The sequence below is a fragment of the Bidens hawaiensis genome, unplaced genomic scaffold (genome assembly GCF_021521415.1).
Source record: "Bidens hawaiensis isolate Kalapana, Puna unplaced genomic scaffold, B.hawaiensis_p1.1 tig00008759_1, whole genome shotgun sequence".
NCBI classification, from domain to species: domain Eukaryota; kingdom Viridiplantae; phylum Streptophyta; class Magnoliopsida; order Asterales; family Asteraceae; genus Bidens; species Bidens hawaiensis.
The window spans coordinates 588,116-594,432 of record NW_027491631.1 but is presented as its reverse complement, the minus strand read 5'-3'; the positions used below and the strand labels follow the sequence as shown (position 1 = coordinate 594,432).

General features: G+C 34.2%; 1 long non-coding RNA gene across 1 annotated transcript; it reads left to right on the top strand.

Annotated features, from left to right (window-relative positions):
• The first annotated feature begins 979 nt into the window (after positions 1 to 979).
• Positions 980 to 2,532, top strand: LOC143529846 (uncharacterized). The gene is made up of 3 exons (XR_013134731.1): positions 980 to 1,278; positions 2,142 to 2,202; positions 2,298 to 2,532. It is a non-coding gene; the product is annotated as an uncharacterized LOC143529846 (long non-coding RNA).
• Positions 2,533 to 6,317: the final 3,785 nt, after the last annotated feature.

Genomic DNA, 6,317 nt, shown 5'->3' with positions numbered 1-6,317 from the left:
TTGAAGAATTTTTTTATATAATTTTACGATTAAGGTACCAAGTAATAAATATGAATTTCATGGTGTACGTGATTACAAGATTGACAAAGTAATAATTACTACAAACAATCGACATAAAAATATCCACCTACATTTAACAGAAAACAACCTACACGTAAAACTATTCACACACAACCATTAAATAACATATCACTACACAACCAACATATACCTACACAATTTTTTAACATCCTACACAATTTATATGTATACGAAGAGTCAAATTAACATATACCTACACAGAATTTTAATAGCCTACAAGATATACCCACACAAACCTTTAATAGCCTATACAACTAAATTTTTTTCTACATTGTTTGTTAAATCCAAATTAGTTTTTTTTTAAACTGCGTAAGATTTTATAATATGTGTATAACTAGCGGTTGTGTAGGAATTTATTCCATTTGTGTAGGATAATATCCATATGTAATACGAACCCAAACATGTTTACCAACGTGTGTAGGATTAATATCAAATTATGTAGGCATATCAAATAACAAAGTTTATGAATACAAAATAATGAAAACGAAAGTCTTTAAAAAGAGTGAAGAAAAAATTGTTTTCTTTTTTTTTTTCTAAAAAAAAAACACAATTTTAAGTAATAAAGTCAATCACCGTTCAAAAAAATAAGTAATAAAGTCAATCATATGATGAATTAAAATTAATGACAGTTTTCTTATTTAATTCTAAAGGATAATACAAAACTACACTTGAATCATTAAATATAATTAAAATGAAGAATTAAAATTTACAATATTGACATTTTAGTTAAAGACCATAGATTGGAGATGATCAATGGACCAGATTAATTTCTTACACTTCTCGCATTAAAATTATTTCTCTCCTGAACCATCCCCTATATATATATATATATATATATATATAGAGAGAGAGAGAGAGAGAGAGAGGAAGAATTAAGAGAGAACTCCTTTTTAGGGAGAGAACTAGAGAACTCTTAAGTGGAGGGCTATTTTTGTAAAATTGCATTCCTAATACATCTCAACACATCCTATGGCTTCCCCTATGCGCTCCCCCTTTGTGATGCAGATGCAGAACCCTAAAATCATTGAAGACCCTAACTCTCTTCAATCAACAATTCACCTTTATCTTCTTCGCCAGAATACCTAATCCATGTTTATTGCGTATGACGAAGATAACATCTGTAAATTCGATTGCATAGGTCTTTGATTATGTATCGATTTCAAGTGTGATTTCAAGCTAATTTCATGGCGATCGAAGGTATTATGCTCTAAGAATTAAGTCTCGTTTGCTCATGATTGTTTAATGTTTATAATCGTATTCATTGTTATTTATTCAGTTTGTAATACATCTGAAATCTTCAGAACAATATACATGTGTTGAACAACAAATTGACATCTTAATGCACAAGTAATACATATATGTAATACAACGTTTTTACGTACTGCATATATGCAATACAAAACATTACACATTAACACATACTTTTTCATGATTAAAGCAACAATTTTTATGTATATGTGTGATGTCAAGGAATCAGATGTTTTCCACTCAATTGGATGAGCTTTTCACTCAATTGGATTAAGGGTAAGGAATTCACTTTGTTATAAAAATTTGGTTACATTATTTTTAGTTTTTCTTCATGTTTTTGAATGATTTACATTTGACTTCATATGCTTTTTGTTGCTACCTTCTACCTTTGTAGATAAAGTTGTGGTTTGTTAGTACATATTTAGTTTAATTATTATTGTAGATATATCATATTTGATGGTGCCTATGGATTTATAAGTGGCCTTTTTACCATGTTTAGTTTTGCAGCTAGTGGCAGGGCAGGGGTTGGTGCTGTTATGCACAAAGTTCTAAAAATAGTACTTTAACCCGGTTATAGTTTGTTAAAATTTGAAGGATTGACCCTTTAAAATTCTCTAGTATTGAAATACAACTGTGGATGAAGTTAGTGTTTACCCATTCTAGCATCACTTTACCTTGTCAATAATTTGCTTCAGTTGATTTTCATTGCTTAATCCTACATTATTAATTTTTCTCATTCTAACTGTGTGTTTTTGCGTTTGTATATTTGGCTGTACTACATCTTTGCATATTTGGATGCTCCATGGTATTAGATACTCGAAAACTGAATATTATCAGCACCAGTGTGTTATACCGCATAATTCTCAAGAAAATGTATGTGCTCCTACCTTTAAGGATGAACTTAAATCTCCTACCACCATGTCACACCTTGTTTGTTATTTGGTTAGAATGTTAATATCGCATCACAGTTTACAATAACTCTGCACAGGTTAAGCGAGATCTAGTGGGCTGATTTCATCTTACTTGGTGCGGGTTGCACAACATCATAACTTAATCCTTCGTAAGTTTGATTATCTCAACATTTTACAAGTTTCATACTTGTATTGATTGTTCTCTTACTGTCTTACACTGTGTTTGACTTGGTTAATAGTTCTGATCACGTTCTTCATACTCCTTTTCTAGGCTGGATGATGGCCATATTAAATTAGTAAGTCCTTGTTCTTTTCATCTTTTGTAACATCGTGAAAATTTCGAGTTCAAGGTATCAACTTTCCAAACTCTAGGGACTAAAATTGCCAAAATCCAAACCCGAAGGTTAAAAATAAAATTTCTGTTTTCTTGACCCATCGCGCTACGCGATGGATCTAAAGAGACTCCCATCGCGTACCGTGATGGGGTGTCTGACAACGTGTGACACGTGTGCCATGTGGCACACGGTGGCACTATGTGCTGCCACGTGTCACCACGTGGCAACCCTGCTGCCACGTGTTGCCACGTGGAGCGACGCCTGCCACGTGTCAACACGTGGCAGGTCTACGCTGTGAGTCAGCAGACCTATATCGCGGTACACGATAGGTCTGCTCAGGGACCCATCGCGTACCGCGATGGGGTCCCAAATAATGTCTATAAATATCAAGGTCCGGGTTTCATTCTTGGCATCCCACAAATCAGTTCTCAAGTCTCTCTCTAACCTCTCACTAGAATTTCGAGTTCATGTTAACGATTTGCCTCGATAAGCGTGCCCCGATCCCTCGTTTGTGTATCGTTGTTTCCTCGAAGTTTGTGCCACCCTCCACCCTAATACGATCAAAGGTGTTGTTGAAATGGCGAGGAAACTCGTAAAGCGTGTCGTCGAGTGTTGAAGTTTGGCGTTATCATTTGACGACCAAAGAGATCAAGCAGCGTTGGAGTGCTGCTCAAGTCCCTAGGGTTTCTTTACGCCACTAAGGTTAGGCGTAATAATGAATTCAATATAATTCAATATTATATTAAAGGCTTAAGCCCTAAGTCGAGGTTATACTCGATACCTCGATAAAAAGAAAAGCAAACATAACAAAGAAATGAATGAAAGAATGAATATTGAATATTGTGATTTACATATATATGTGTGTAAGTATATATGTATATATTCTTTGTTATGAACATATTATTTAATGAATAAAGTGTTGGAATACCGTATGCCCGAGACACATAATTAGGTTAATGTGGCTAGTAGTGTTTGATCCAAGTCGGGTCATACCCAATAACGAGTTAGACACACACCAATTATGTATTTGTTAAGATAAGATCTATGAGACAAATACAGAACACGATACATTCAGAAAATCGGGTTTCTGAATACTTACTTGAAAGTGTTAAATAAATTAATTGGTTAATTTATTTATTCAAATAATTATTATTGGAATGATTATTTAACTATGTGTTCTTTTATAAAATGGTTTATAAAAGATGGGGTGTTTATATATTTTATAAAGTATAAATAAATAAAAAAAATAAATAAATAAATATATTTGGGGCCGGTTTTGGGTGGGCCCCACACCCCATGATTTTGGTCAATATTTTGTCATGGATTTGGTATGGTTTGAGTATGGGTTACTTGACCAAAAACACCTAACACCATGTTTGATTTGATTGAATGATGGTATAAAGATCAAGATCATCAAAGACTTTCAAGTAACAAAAACCACACAACTCTTTCTTTTCTTTCTTCTTGTTTTCGGCCAAGACAAAAGGAAGAGGCTCGGGTCTCGGTTTTTGGTGTTCAAGCTCCCTAACATAGCTCGGTGTGTGTTGGAGGCTCGGGGTATATTCCGTTTGAGGATTTTCCTTTGAAAGTCTAGCATCAACATCATCATCATCTTCAACCATCAACTACATCTCTTAAAGGTTTAAGAATGTAAGTTTTACAAGCTTTGATAGTTTAGTTTTTCCGTATTACTTGATCCTTGCCTCGGGTTTCTAACATATAGATTATTGGTAATCTTATGACATGAATAAACTAGGTTGTTCATGAACACATATCATATAAACTTGTAATATATATATATATATATATACATATGGATAGATATGTTTAGTTTGTAATTATCACGCTTCCGCCTTAATTGTGACTAGTTAAATGGTTAACTTAGTATAAATTATCCATAGAAACCCAACAAATGGCATCAAGAGCCGGGATACGGGAAACTAAGCTTCGGGTTTTCGGTTTTATATTTTTCCCCTTGAAAGATTTTATACAAAAATAAACATGCATGATTTTTTTGTATTTAATCTTGTTATTATTTTTGGCTTTGTTCATAATAAAAAAAATATATATATATATATAAAACCGAGTTCATGGGCCGAAGCCCAATTCGGATGTGATTGGGCCGAAGCCCACTTCATTAGGTTAATGGGTTAACCGAGAAGAAAAATAAAGGAGGGAAGAAAGTTAAATGGGCCGAAGCCCATTTTGGTTAAATGGGCCGAAGCCCATTAGACTTTTCATTGGGCCGAAGCCCATGTGTTTTGCACATGTGGGCCGAAGCCCATAATCAAGTTATTGGGTCAAGCCCAAATGGGTTGGGCTAGGCCCGATAAGGTCAAGGGGTTTTGGAACGGGTTCCTAAGACATAACGGGTTATGTTTGTTAAAACTAGACCGAGCCGTAGACCAAATGGATGTTTGTTGTGATTGTTATTAATTATTCAAAGTTTCGGTTTGTAATAATTAATTAGGGGCAATTTTGTAATTATTTATTCATATGGGTATGTAATAAATAGTTTATTTGTAATATCTTTATTTTATAGAAAAAAAATGTATTAGGACATTTGTTATGTAAATTTAAAGAAGATTGCAAAATTGGAAGTTTGGGCCTTATTGGGCCGGGTATGGTGATAATGGGTCTCACAAGCCCATTAAAGGGATTCAAGCCCAAATGGACCTAAGCCCACCTAATGAGCCCAAATGGAAGCTTATGGAAGCTTAGGCCCAAGTTCAAGCCCAATGGATCACAACGGGGTTGAAGAAGATGCTCGAAGCATTTGGATGCGGGATCGAGTGGGAGCTACAACATCCATGTGTCATGTGTCCCTTAGGATTGGACCTAAGACACACACTTGTTTCGGCTAACAAGTGTGGTCTAACTTAGTGGCTCGTGTCTAGTATAATTGTGTATGCTTGTTAATTGATTGTTTGATTATGTGGTTGCTAAATATTAGGATATCAACTTCGTCACATAGAATTAATTAACAAAGCATAAAACGGGTTCTAATAATTATCGGTAATTACGTGACACGTAGTTTAATAAAATGGATTTATTAACTAGCCGTCTCACGCCCATAATAAAATGGTTTTATTATAAATTAGAATTTTGAAAAATGGTTTCAAAATAATCATGTTACTAAATGCATGTTAGAACATGATTTAAAGTTTTATAACTAGAATTATTAAAACTAAAAATCCCTTTTAAAATTAAGGATAACAAGTTAAACACCATCCTTTTGTATTAACGCTTAACATATTAGTAAGCTCTTAGTGGGAAAAAGGTCACCTAACCGCGTAGAGTAAATTAATATGTTGAGGTAATATTGGCATATAAATGGGAAAAAGGTCACCTAACCGTTTGTATGTTAATATTACAAGTTGATACAAGTAGGACGACTTAAATTAGAACCATGTGAAGAGGGTCACCCAAGCATGGGGTCTAATAGGTGTTGATGGGATAAACATGCCGACACGAAATATGATTTCGAACCGGTCCCATAAACTCTAGAAGTTGCAAAAGGGTTTGCAATTGTTATGAATAACTACCTTGATAAACCGACAATGGGAAAAAGGTCACCTAACCGGAGTCGGGTTTATCGTTGGATTCTAGATTTTAATTATTAATTATATTTGGTATATATAAAAGGGTATTAATAATTAAAAAGGTAAAACACTAAAATGAACTTAATTAAAATTCTGCAGATGGCCGCACACGTCGACGACAACATAATCCCTAACGTCCA